This window comes from Rhinoraja longicauda, chromosome 7 (assembly GCF_053455715.1).
Source record: "Rhinoraja longicauda isolate Sanriku21f chromosome 7, sRhiLon1.1, whole genome shotgun sequence".
Classification (NCBI taxonomy): domain Eukaryota; kingdom Metazoa; phylum Chordata; class Chondrichthyes; order Rajiformes; family Arhynchobatidae; genus Rhinoraja; species Rhinoraja longicauda.
Window position 1 is genome coordinate 50915438 of NC_135959.1, and position 14029 is coordinate 50929466.

Sequence of the window (14029 nt, forward strand, 5' to 3'; positions counted from 1 at the left end):
AGTGGCTTCCTGGGTTGCTTTTACATATTTAATTGATGCACTGTCGATATTGCCGTCTTGCTATTTATTTTAAATAAAAGGTTGACCCTGTCCATTTAGCCGGTATTTTGGGGATGATCTGTACCTAATGCATTTACCGTACAGACTCATTGTCCCAGAATGAAAGGACTCTATTTTCTGACGGCACCGTGCAGAGCAGTCAGTTCCAGCTTTCTGTTTTGAGGGGGGTTTAAAGAAAAATAGTTTATTTCTGTGTTTTGTGATGGCAGCAACATTTCTAGATCAAGAAGCTTTGCTGATGTCTGGCCCAACTGGTCATCATCCGTTCAGGATATAATTATATACAGAGGAATATCTATGAGATTACTTCTGCACTCCCTGTTATCAGCAAAACCTTTTGGACGTGAAATTGGACTGATGCCTTCCTTGTCAGAAATTAGAATTGTTTTTTTTTAAACCCTAACCATGAAATATTATTTATCCTTGAAATGGAAGAGCTCGGCATCAAACATCAATGCGTTATCGTGTAGAGGTTTGCATTGGTGAGTTCAGTGTGGGAGACCCTTGCCTCTCCTCCAAATTGTTGCATATGAAGTGCCTTCATCAACCCAGGCAGCCTTCCAGAATGTATTAGTTGCCCTTTATGAAAGCAAAAAGTGGGTGGAATTGTAGGACAGAGCATAAACCAAGGCTTGGATTTGCTTTATAATTTCAAAGAAAAGGAATAAATGCACAGATGTTCAACAGAATTGAAAAAAAACCGAGAAAGATATATGCTCTCTTTAACAGATTCTAATCTGCTTGAAAGTCCGCACCACCAGACTCGGACAGCTTCTTCCCCTCTATTATCAGAACGGTCCTTCCATAAGCTAGGGCACTGTCCGATTCACCTCTACCCCATTGTGGACATAGGAGTTTGTCTATAGAATTGATTTGCTACAATGTTCTGCATTTTGTATATTCCCCTTTCCTCTTTCTATTGTACTTGAGTTTGACTTGAATTTATTTGTGTATAGCATATTTGATTAGTTTGGATAAACAAAGCTTTACACTGTGCCTTGCGACACATGACAATAATAAACCTAAATCTAATTTTGTTCACTGTCATAATAATCACTATTAGTGATTTTTTTAAACATGTATTTATTTAACTTTTTTGTTTATTATGGTGTTTACAGAATACTGTATTTACATATCTGTTGTGCTGTTGCAAGTAATAATTTAATTGAAGATAGACACAAAGTGCTGGAGTAACTCAGCAAGTCAAGCAGCATCTCTGATTATCTTTGGTGTAAACCAGCATCTGCAGTTCCTTCCTACGCCCTAAGAATTTCATTGTTCTGTTTTGGGACAGACAACAATAAAAAAAACTCTTGTCTTAACTCTTGACTAATCTAATTTTTATCTTGGTGTTTAGCTGAGCAGCTTGATCCAATGATCCATTTTCAGAAGCTCGCAGATGGTAACTGTTTTACTGTGCCAAAGTGGCCATTTCTCCTTTCCGAGAATAAAACAACATTGGCTGACTGATAGGGGGAGCATCACAGCCAAGAAGGATCCTGCACATCAGTAGCGGTCTTATCCTGAGTCAGGAAGATTAATGTTCAGGACTTGGTTCACCACACATCTGAGGATGTCATTTATGTTGGCAATTCATCATAATATCAAGGAAGCCCTGGTAACTGGAGATTCCATCTTTTGGTTGGAGTATTAATCTGAAGTGCCTACTCTGCAGTCTTCAATAGCAACTGGCCTGCTTCCAATATCTCTCCTTCGCCATTACAGCAGCAATTTGCATTTATATAGCACTCATAATAGAGTAGACTGTCAAAAAATACTTCAGAGGAGGAATATCAAAGAAAAATTGATAGAGCGCCTGTGCGAGGAGATGTAATAACTCGGAACCAAGATATTGATCTAAGATGCATGTTTTGAGAAGCATTATTAAGGGGGAGATAAAATATCTGTGGAGGGATTAATAGTGAGAATTGCAGAGCATGGCGAGTGGGCAATTGAAGGCAATGGCCATGAATCGCAGAGTGGTCAAATGGTGATGTGCAAGTTGTCATACTCTGAGGATCACAGAGTACTTGAAGGGTTTTAAGGTTGGTGGAGATTACAGAGGTGGAAAGATAAGAGGCCACGATATGATGTGATAAGAAGCAGAAGAACTTTAAAACTGAGGCACTGCTGGATGGGAGCTGCAGTTGTTCTTTGAGTGCTTAACAATGGCAATTGATGTAAATTTGAATAGGATCAGAAGAGTCTAGTGATTTAAGATTTGCCGTCTGCCTCAAGGCTGCCCTACAATCCCCCGTTTTGTGTTCCTGTGCTTTGGTCAGTTCACATGGTAAAGAAGGCATTTAAGACATTTGCAGCACAGTGACGCAGTGGTAAGAGTTGCTGCCTCCCAGTGCTGGAGACCCGGGTTCAATCCTGACTAAGGGGACTGTCTGTGTGGAGCTTGCATGTTGTTCCTGTGTCCGTGTGGGTTTTCTCCGGGTGCTCTGGTTTCATCCCACACTTCAGAGAAGTACAGGTTTGTAGGTTAATTGGCTTCTGTAAATTGTCCCTAGTGTGTAAGATAGTATACAGGGTGATCGCTGGTTGGACATGGTGTGCCGAAGGGCCTGTTTCTGCCTTGTATCTCTAAAGTCTAAAGTAAAGCTGCTGTCTTGCAGCACCAGAGACCCAGGTTCGGTCCTGACCTCTGCTGCTGCCTGTGTGGAGTAAGCACGTTCTCCCTTTGACCACGTGGGTTTGCTCCAGGTGCTCCGGTTTCCTCCCACATCCCAAAGACATGCGGGCTTCTAGGTTAATTGGCCTCTGTAAATTGCCTCTCGTGTGTTGGGAGTGGATGTGACAATGGGATAACATAGACTAGTGTGAAGTGATTGAAGGTCAGCATGGACTCAATGTGCTGAAGGGCCTGTTCCAATGCTCTATCTTTCAATCAATGGAAGTCATAGTTGACTTGCATGTTTCCTTTACCATAGGACACCACTCACCCGAACAAGATACATATGCCTGCTGAAATGTTTAATTGTTTGGATCACATTTGGATCTTGTTCAACCTAATTTGGAAGGGTGAATGGAGAAGATGTGCTTTAAAGTGGAAAATCATCACAATACAGTTACGAGGGGAAGAGGTTCAACCTAAAGTGGTTCTTTGAAATTATATGTTGACTACTTTTTCTATTGTCTTTTAAAACTTGTCACTGAATCTATTTCTACCACTATTTTAGATAATATATGTCTGGGATTTTACTAACGGCCTGATTGAAAGATATTCTAAATTTCTTGTTTTGTCAATTATTTTAAATTTATGATTATTTACCTTTTTGCCAGAATTGTCATTTAGTGCTAACCAGGGGGAAACAACATCATCCTCATTATTTCAAAGTTTCAAGTTCAAGTCTATTATTATATACATGAGTATGGTGATGTACGTATACAAAGAAAAGTCCTGTATTAGATCTATTGTTATTCTAAAGGAATTTATTTTTTGCCTTTACAGTTTGTGCAAATAGTTAATTTTCAATATCTCTTGATAAACCTTTATACCGTATCAGGACCTTGATATTCTACTTACTAAGTTCATGTGATAGGAGCAGAATGAGGCCATTTGGGCCTCATCGAGTCTACTCTGCCATTCAATCATGGCTGATCTATCTTTCCCTCTCAACCCCATTCTCTTGCCTTCACCCCATAACCCCTGATGCCTGCACTAATCAAGAATCTGTCAATCTCCACCTTAAAAATATCCATTGGTAGCATACTTTTCCTTGATTCAAGCAGTTCTGGATTCAAGCAAAATACAAAGCGCTGAAGGAAGTCAGCGGGCCAAGCAGAATCTGTGGAGGAAATGGACAGGCGACATCTTGTCTCAGGACCCTTCAAGCTCTATTCTGATGCCTTGAGCACAAATTCTAAGCCCACATTCCAGTGCAGTACAAAAAGTTGTGCATGTTTTTGGAAGCCAATTACAAGCTTTGTCTTTACTCTCGGGTGGGTGTAAAAGATCCCAAGGTGCTAATTGAAGAGTGAAGGATTGGTTCACATCCTGGTCAGTGCTCACGGCTAAACCTGCATCAATAGAATGTGCAAGTATCCTGTCACTTGGAGGAATTTTGCTGTGCACGACTTGCCCGTCTAGTTTCTCACAACATCAGCAACATTGCAAAAGCAATTCTATGGCTGTGAAACATTCAGGATGTCCTGAAGACATTTATGTGACTGGAAATTACCCCTCTCCCTTTGGGTTCAAGAATTATACTAGGTATGCTACATAAAGCCTTAAACAGATTTGGAAGGAATTAGCATGGCATCCTGTTTTGTGTTTTAAAAATCTAAATTTACATCTGAAGAAGGGTCCTGACCCGAAAACGCCACCTATCCATTTTCTTCAGAGATTTTGCATGAGCCGTTGAGATGCCCCTGCAATTTGTGTTTATTTTTTCCCCGTTTAAAATGTTAGGTTTTCCTTCTTGTCCCTGTTCCTACCTTCAGAAACCTGAGAATGAGTACCAACTGTTTAAGGCCAACCTCAAAATAGTACCTTTGGATGAGATTGCCTCTTCATGCTGTTCTCCCCAAGTGCACCACTTCACACTTGCATGTTAAATTGGACTTCCATGTATCTGCCCCCTTTATCATTCAGTCTCTAACCATCTGAAGTTTGCTCCTATCGTGTGCACTTCATTGCCACTGGTCTATCTATTGGATTTCCTACGCTAATATACGTTGGTGTACAGCCGCAGAATAAAGGGACATTACATTTAGAATGGAGACGAGGAAGAATTTCTTTAGCCATAGAGTGATGAATCTGGAGTTTATTGCCACAGACGGCTGTGGAGGCCGTCATTGGGTATTTTTAAAGCGGAGATTGATAGGTTCTTGATTAGTAAGTGTGTCAAAGGTTACGAGGCGAAGGCAGGAGAATGGTATTGAGAGGGAAAAACAAATTAGCCTCAACATCGAGGAGCTCGCAGTCTCGGGTTGAGACCGATGTCGGGAAGCTCCAAAGCCGCACGACGTTCGACTAGTCTCGATCCAAGGGTAGATCGCCCGGCGCAGAGATTCCCCCCCCAATGCAGGAGCTTGATCATCCCGACGAGGAAGGGGAGTCAAGATCATCCCGTCAATGGAAGGTTCGAAGCCCCCGACCGCTAGAGGACAAAGGGAAGAGATTGAACTTTGTTTTGCCTTCCATCACAGTGAGGAATGTGCAGGAGTCACTGTGGTGGATGTTCATGTTAAAATGTGTTTTGTGTGTTTTGCTTTTTATTGGTATGACTGTATTGCAAGTGAAATTCCTCGTATGTTGCAGAACACACTAGGCTAATAAAGTATGAGTATGATGATGATTATGATGATTATTAAGTCAAATTGTAAATTGTCCCTAGTGTTTAGGACACTGTTAGTGCACGGGGATCGCTGGTCAGCACTAACTCGGTGAGCCAAACGGACTATTTCCCTGCTGTATCTCTGAACTAAACTAAACTAAATTGGATTAAGAGATCAGTGTATAATATTTAAAGCAGTGATCTTAATAACATCCTCTGCGATGAAAGTTTTATGTTATTGTGACCAGTATAAAATATGAGAATGTAAACTCATTTACAATATAATCCTAACTGTGCATCATGAACAGTTTGTAACATTGCACTCTGATTAATAACATAGAGTGAACTATGAAAGTGTAATCACTACCCCGCCTCTGCACCCCTTAAAAATGCTTTTAATAGAAACATAAGAAAATAGGTGCAGGAGGAGGCCATTTGGTCCCTCCATTTGGCCATCATGGCTGATCATCTGCAATCAGTAACCCGTGCCTGCCTTCTCCCCGTATCCCTTGATTCCGCTTGCCCCTAGAGCTCTATCTAACTATCTTTTAAATTCATCCAGTGAATTGGCCTCCACTGCCTTCTGTGGCAGAGAATTCCCCAAATTCACAACTCTCTGGGTGAAAAAGTTTTTCCTCGTTTCAGTTTTAAATGGCCTTCCCTTTGTTCTTAGACTGTGGCCCCTGGTTCTGGACTCCCCCAACATTGGGAACATTTTTCCTGCATCTAGCTTGTCCAGTCATTTTATAATTTTATATGTTTCTATAAAATTCCCTCTCATCCTTCTAAATTCCAGTGAATACAAGTCTAGTCTTTCCAATCTTTCCTCGTATGATAAAATAATTGGTTTCCACTGGTTCCAGTTTATGGTGAAATGAAATTAAATTTGAAGTACCCTACTGTTTCACAATATGATTGTATGGTTAGGAACTCAGCATTTATGGCCTCAAGGAATTTGGAGACCTCCACAACATTCAGACTAATGAGATCCAGCATTGGCAGTGCTTGGAGATCTGCTCGAAAGATAAATTAAACCAAAAAATTGGGCACTCTGAAAAGGCCGGATGCATAATTGTTTTTTTTGCAAATCAGAACCAAAGAAACTTTAACCCCCTGGCAAGGTAGACCCTCCATATCCAGGCGAAGTTCGAGACAAATATTTTATTGTAACTGCAGTTGGTTTTTTTTTATTTGAGTTTAGATTGGTGTATATCTTTAATGGTATGTTACTTTGAATAGCTTCTTTATTATCACGTGAAACGAGGTACAGTGAAATACTTTTTTTGCATACAGATTAGCGAGACTACCACTGTATATTTCTTTTTTTTTTCCTAATCAGAAATGCAGCACTTTGGTCAACATGGGTTGTTTTTAAATGTGCTATACAAATAAAATTGACTTGACTTGACATAATCACCATACATAGCACAATTCCCCAGTTAGTACAGAATAGCCCACTGAGTTCATATGCAAGAGGTGCCATTTTGCATTCCCAGCTGCAGCTTGCCACAAAGGCCCATTGCAACTGTTGCCTCCATTCCAGTCGTCTCACAAACCATCGTCCCTCTCCTGGCACGGCACTCTTCATCCCTGAGGGGTGCTTCCTGTACTTGACCATGTGGTATTAGTTTAGTTTGGCGATACAGCGTGGAAACATGCCCTTTGGCCCACTGAGTCCGGGTCGACCAACCGAGCACCCGTACACTGCTTCTATGTTATCCCACTTTCTCATCCTACACACTAGGGGCAATTTACAGCAGCCAATTAGCCTACAAATCTGCACGTCTTTGAAGTGTGGGAGGAAGCCAGAGCACCTGGAGAAACCCACGCGGTCAAAGGGCGACAGCTCCCGTGGTTGCTAGAAGCCAGGTCTCTGGCGCTGTGAGGCAGCAGCTCTACCTTAGCGCCACTATACTGCCCCTGATTTAGATTTGAATAAGATGAATAATGTCTAGGAGAAATATGAAAGAACAGCCTAGTATTAAACTATTATTATTGGTTAAATATATTAGATGTGAACATTGCTGTTTCCCATTGTTCACACATGACAGTACACTTCTGATAAACCAGGAAGTGCATATACTCCCAGATAATCTGGACCTTTGTTGTAGGAAAAGAACTTCCTCTTCAATTGTATAAACTGTCTTTGGTAGCACTGAGGACATTTCTTTTACATTAGTATTGGTGTTATTCATTTATTGAATTTTTGTGAACATCGTGTTTACGGGCCTGTTATGTTGCAACAAGGTTTAAGGTGAAGGGGAAAGATTTGATAGGAACCTGAGGGGTACGTTTTTCCACGCAAAGGACACGTAATAGTTGATATTTATCATTACTTAAAAGAAACACTTTTAACCAGCCCACCAGACAAAACATAAAACATGACATTCATGAACTACTTGAGCGGGAATTGAAGCTGTAACGTTATGCGAATGCAGAATTAAGAATCTAAATTCATTTTGCATGCACTGTATACCACTGCCAAACTTTGTACTAATAGATGGTAATCAATCGTTATCCTGTTTGTCCTCTACTTTCATTTCAGAAGCAATTAAACACGTTTTGTTTGTCTTTGTACATAACTATGTTTTGAATAATTTCGGAGCTATTCCAGTTCAATGAATATTGTTAACGTTACTACGTGTTCTTGTCCAAAATGTCAGCCAAGCAAATTATGGATTGTATTTTCCTCCTTTTTAAGTCGAATATATAACAACAGGACCTCTTGAGTAGTTCAGAAATATTTTGTTTGCAAGTCAGTAAATAACAGATTTTAAACAGATAATAGTCATGTCAGAGAGAAGAATTTCAAATGAAATATTTACTGTAATTAGATTCCTTCATTTAAAATGGCTCTGTATGTTTGTTGCCACCCTCCAGCTGCGAATTGATGCGAGATGGATCAATGCTGAGAATTATATTCTGCACACAGTATCTCCCCCTTCGCTCTACCAATTATACTTGAGTTTTGCTTGATTGTATTTATGCAGAGTATTATCTGATTTGGTTGGATAGCATGCGAAACAAAGTTTTTCACTATACCTCAGTGTCAGTGACCATAATAAATCTGAACCTCATGAAAGTATGAATCGTGTGAAAACTGAAGAAATATCTATGTTTAATTACTTTGTGTAAGTTCACCATTGTTTTTACACCTTTGCATAGAAGTTTTGTAATGATATTCCTAGCTATTCCTAGCTATTGTAAGCTTGGATAATACAGGAAACTGGTGGTAAATTCTTGTTTAGAAAGGCAAATGCTGCAGCTAGATATGGACTGAAGATTAATTACCCATTCCTTTTCTCCAGAGATGCGGCCTGTCCCACTGATTGGGCGGTCCGTACAATTATGTTTATCCTACGGATTACGGGTGGCATGGTGGCTTAGCAGTAGAGTTGCTGCCTTACAGAGCCAGAGACCTGGGTTAGACCTGGGTTAGGCCACAGTTTAAGAATAAGGGGTAGGCCATTTAGAACTGAGATGAGGAAAAACTTTTTCAGTCAGAGAGTTGTGAATCTGTGAAATTCTCTGCCTCAGAAGGCAGTGGAGGCCAATTCTCTGAATGCATTCAAGAGAGAGATGGCGAGAGCTCTTAAGGATAGCGGAGTCAGGGGGTATGGGGAGAAGGCAGGAACGGGGTACTGATTGAGAATGATCAGCCATGATCACATTGAATGGCGGTGCGGACTCAAAGGGCCGAATGGCCTCCTCCTGCACCTATTGTCTATTGTCTATTGTCTGACTACAGATGCTGTCTGTATGTGTTTGTTCATTCTCCCAGTGACCACGTGGGTTTTCTCCTGGTGCTCCGGTTTCCTCCCACACTCCAAAGATGTAAAGGTTTGTAGGTTATTTAGCTTTGGTGAATTGTCCCTAGTGTGTACAGGATAGTTCTAGTGAATGGGGATCGCTGGTCAGCAAACTGTACAACTCATCCCCCTTCTGTTGTGGGGTAGACTGACACCCCTCTTCCCTCCCCCCCCCCCCCAATCTGTACAAATCCCAAATCCTTTCCACTCGTCACTTTAATTTCATTTTTCATGTATTTTGTGTTTTAGCGTTAAAGTTCTATCGTATTGTGCTGAAGGGCCTGTTTCCACGCTATATCTCTGAACTAAACTAAACCTGTAACCTCTTGTGTAGGCATTAATATCACTGACCATTGTGTATCTGTGAATTGTGCATGATCAGACCAAGGAGTGGATTTCTGGCACAATTAAACAATAAGCTATCAAAATAGAACAAAACTGGGTCACCAACTGTGAAATGCTTTGAGGCACCTGTTCCATTAACACTTTTATTTTGTTATTCATAGATATCTTCTCTTCGGTTAAATATATTGTGTTGTGAGTCACATAATGAAAGTAATAATCTTGAGGAAATAACCTTCGGTCACCATGCTCTGTTCTCCAGAAATACATTAAGAAAATAGTTTCCTGTAAGAGTTTGTAACAGCGAGAAGAAACATTATTCATCAACAAAGCCGTGGAAGTCTGATTCAAAGATAAATCGCAACAGAATGGGGGTGGGGTGAGGAGGATACTGCCAACAAGATGTCAGGTCCATTTCAACTCGTGGGATTCATATTCATTTAGGGGACAGGGTTTCTCTCCTTGGGCAGTGCAGTGGCACAGCAGGTAGAGCTGCTGCCTCACAGCACCAGAGACCCAGGTTCGATCCTGACCTTGGATGTGGTCTGTGCTGAGTGTGCGTGTTCTCCCTCTGACTGCGTGGGTTTCTTCCGGGTGCCTTGGGATCGAACCTGGGCCTCTGGCACTGTAAGGCAGCAACAATACTGCTGCGCCAACGTGTCACACTAGTCGCCAATGGTTAAAACATTCAACCCTCTTTGCTGTCTAGCAACAATCCTTCCTATTCCCCATTTCTCTGGATCACCCAGCTACGGTGGACGTCTAAATTCTGACTGGATCTGTGAAGTTTTTTACGAACCCTCTGTTTGCCTCCATTAGGAACCCTGCTGAGTTCAATACCCAGCTGTTAAAATGTCAGCGGGAATAAATGAATCGGGAATGGATTGGAAAATATTTGACTGCCATTAGTCAGCTGCCTGCCCTGTTCGTGATAAGCGGGCATGATTAAAATTCATTCTTCCTAGTTTGTAATCTGAACTATTATGTCTCACCGCTTACTGACAGAAACCTTTCATCTCTATTTTACAAGATATAACAAAGCAGACCCGCTTATGATTGATTAGCAGCCATGGTATGCTCCCCTTCCCCCTACCAATTAGGCAGCTTTTATTGGAGTAACTATTAACATGAGGGACTGGATCCTTATTTCCATAGCAACCATGATAGAAATGTATTTATATATTTAAAGCCACATAGTGCCTTTTTTCACAGCTTTGGTAATGATAGTTGTGGTTCATACATCAACATGTAATCTAAAAATAAGAATTGATTATTTCATTAATGGTAGGGTGATAAACTATTTCACGGTTTCATGCAATAAAAGTATTGAATAAGCTCAGCAGTGTGGTTTGTTCACAGTAATTTTATTATGTTGGTATGGTCTTTATTAAACCAATATTTGTAGAAAATCAAACAAGACCTGAATAAGAGTCTCCACCTGACATGTCACCCATTCCTTTTCTCTAGAAATGTTGCCTGACCTGCTGAGTTACACCAGCATTTTGTGTCTATCTTTGGGCAATAGCAACTGCAGATACTGGAAGTGCTGGAGTAACCCAACAGGTCAGGCAGCATCTCTGGAAGACCTACATAGGTGACATTTTGGGTCGGGACCTTCTTCAGACTGAGGAAGGGTCCCGACCTGAAAGGTTGCCTATCCATATCATCCAGCAATGCTTTGTGTGGAAAAAAGTTACCCCTCGGGTTCCAATCAAATCTCTCCCCCCCCCCCCCATCTAAACCTGTGAGGGGTGCCCTAGAATTTCCCGTACTCTGGGCAAGAGACTGTGCATCTACCCGATATATTCCATTCATGATTACCCTCTTTCTTTGCAACCGGCCATTTCTTCACTACCAACTCCCTTGACTTAGTTTTGCGCGCAAGTTTATGCATCGAACACCTGTGAAAGAATTCTCTGCCATGGTCTTGCTACCTATGTGATCTTGCTACCTATGTAATCTTGCTACCTGTGTGACTTCTGCAAGGGTAGCGTGTATGCCTGGTTCTTCCTGGAGCTACTTCATATGATGTAATTTGAAAAGGACAAGTTGGACCAAAGGGCCTGTTTCCATGCTGTACGACTCCACAGAATGGTACAAATGTCCTGAGGGACATTTATGATCAAGTGCTATTCCTTATGGACCAACATGCCCTGTCTACACTAATCCTAGCTGCCTGCACTTTGGCCCATGTCCCTCTAACCCTGTCCTATCTATGTAACTGCCCAAATGTTTCTTAAGCATTGAGATTGTACTCGCCCTCAACTACCTCCTCCGTCAGCTCATTCGTTCCATACATCCATAAGCCTTTGTGTACAAAGAAAAATTACCCTTCAGGTTCCTACTAAATCTAGATTGTAAATGTTGCTGCATTACCATCCACCGGCAGCTTTCTAATAACAGCCTGTCAGCTGAAAGCACACCATTCTCTGTTTTCTGTCTACTTGCCAATCTTCGGTGACTGATGATATATTATCCCTGCTTAAATGTGCGGAGCAGCTTATTGGCTTTAAGTTTGATGGGAGAAGTTTTAGCTTCTGAGTTAAATATGTCATTTCCTACGTCAATGTAAAATACCTTTTTATATGAAGCTCCCTCCTCCCGAGTGGGTCCCTAAATTTGTGATTACTGATTAATCTTGTCTCATTGCACAAAATAACATCATAAACAGTCTGTTCCCCGGGTTGCTCCATAACAGATTGCTAAAGTCAAGTCAAGTCAAGTCAATTTTATTTGTATAGCACATTTAAAAACAACCCACGTTGACCAAAGTGCTGTACATCTGATTAGGTACTAAGGAAAAAAATGAAACATACAGTAGCACGCAAACAGTTCACAGCGCCTCCTCAATGAGCCTCAAACGCTAGGGAGTAGAAATAGGTTTTGAGCATGGACTTAAAGGAGTCGATGGAGGGGGCAGTTCTGATGGGGAGAGGGATGCTGTTCCACAGTCTAGGAGCTGCAATCGCAAAAGCGCGGTCAACCCTGAGCTTAAGCCTAGACCGCGGGATAGTGAGTAGCCCCAAGTCGGCCGACCTGAGGGACCTGGAGTTAGAGAGGGGGGTTAGAAGATTTTTGATGTAGGGGGGGGAAATGTCCATTTAGGGCTTTATACGTGAATAGGAGGAGCTTGAAGTTGATTCTGTACCGTACAGGGAGCCAGTGGAGAGAGGCCAGAATCGGGGTGATGTGGTCCCTTTTACAGGTACCCGTCAGGAGTCTCGCTGCGGCGTTTTGGACCAGTTGCAGGCGGGACAGGGAAGATTGGCTGATCCCAGTGTATAGGGAGTTGCAGTAGTCTAGGCGGGAGGAAATGAAAGCGTGAATGATTTTTTCTGTGTCGTCGAATTGGAGGAAAGGCTTGATTTTAGCTATGGTTCGAAGTTGGAAGAAGCTGGCTTTTACCACAGCGTTGACTTGCTTATCAAATTTTAATGCAGAGTCAAATATCATGCCGAGGTTTTTGACATGCGGTTTGACTAGGCAGGATAGACTTCCAAGACTGCCTGTTATCGATTTGATGGAGTCGGGGGGGCCGAATAGGATGACCTCAGACTTGCTCTCATTTAATTGGAGGAAGTTCTGTGCCATCCAACATTTTATGTCCTCAAGGCAGTGTAAGAGGCTGTTTAAATTTGACTGGTTGTTGGGTTTCAGGGGGAGGTAAAGCTGAGTGTCATCGGCATAGCAGTGGAAAGAAATGCCGTGCCTTTGAATGATTTGGCCAAGGGGGAGCATGTATAGAGAGAAGAGAATGGGGCCTAGGATGGAGCCTTGTGGAACTCCGCAGGAGAGGCTAGCTGGAGCAGAGGAATAACTGCCTATGTTGATGGCGAAACTCCTATCTTTGAGGTACGAAGCGAACCAGCTCAGGGCAGTGCCATCAATGCCAACCGCGTACCGGAGACGGTCAATAAGGATGGTGTGGTCCACTGTATCGAACGCTACGCTGAGGTAGAGAAGGAGCAGGATTGCACAGTCGCCGGTGTCGATGGCGAGAAGCAGGTCGTTGTGTACCTTCAACAAGGCAGACTCTGTTCTGTGGTGGGCTCTGAAACTTGACTGGAAACTTTCCAGGATGGTGTATTGGTGCAGGTAGGGCACTAATTGGTTTAGAATTGCCTTTTCAAGGACTTTTGACAGGAATGGCAGTTTGGAAATGGGTCTGTAGTTGCTAGGCAAGGTGGGGTCTAGGTTAGGTTTTTTCAGTAGGGGCTGGACCACCGCGTGCTTGAAACTGGTTGGAACAGTGCCAGTGGCCAGAGAACTGTTGATAATAGAGAGGATGCTGGGACTGGCTATTGCAATGACATCCTTCAGAAGGGCAGTGGGGGCAGGATCAAGGGGGCAGGTTGCAGGTTTCATAGCGGAGACAAGCTTTGCAAGGGAGGATAGAGTGACGGGTTGGAAGCAGTCCAATTTAGATGAACAGACTAGTGAGACAGCTAGGTCACGGGTGGGAGGGGAAATGTTCATTCTAATATTCTCAACTTTGTTGGTGAAAAATTTAGCGAATTCTTCGCACTTAGCAGG

At 42.2% G+C, this 14029-nt stretch overlaps 1 protein-coding gene across 5 annotated transcripts in view; it reads left to right on the forward strand.

Annotated features, from left to right (window-relative positions):
* Positions 1 to 14029, forward strand: part of LOC144595273 (beta-galactoside alpha-2,6-sialyltransferase 2-like) — a 66576-nt gene that overhangs the window by 570 nt on the left and 51977 nt on the right. The window contains exon 1 of one of the 5 annotated variants that reach the window (XM_078402563.1): positions 471 to 542. The exons of the other annotated variants lie outside the window; for them this stretch is intronic. The gene's annotated coding sequence lies outside the window, so the exon portion shown is untranslated. Of the gene's footprint in view, positions 1 to 470; positions 543 to 14029 lie in introns of those variants that run through there. 5 annotated transcript variants of the gene reach the window in all.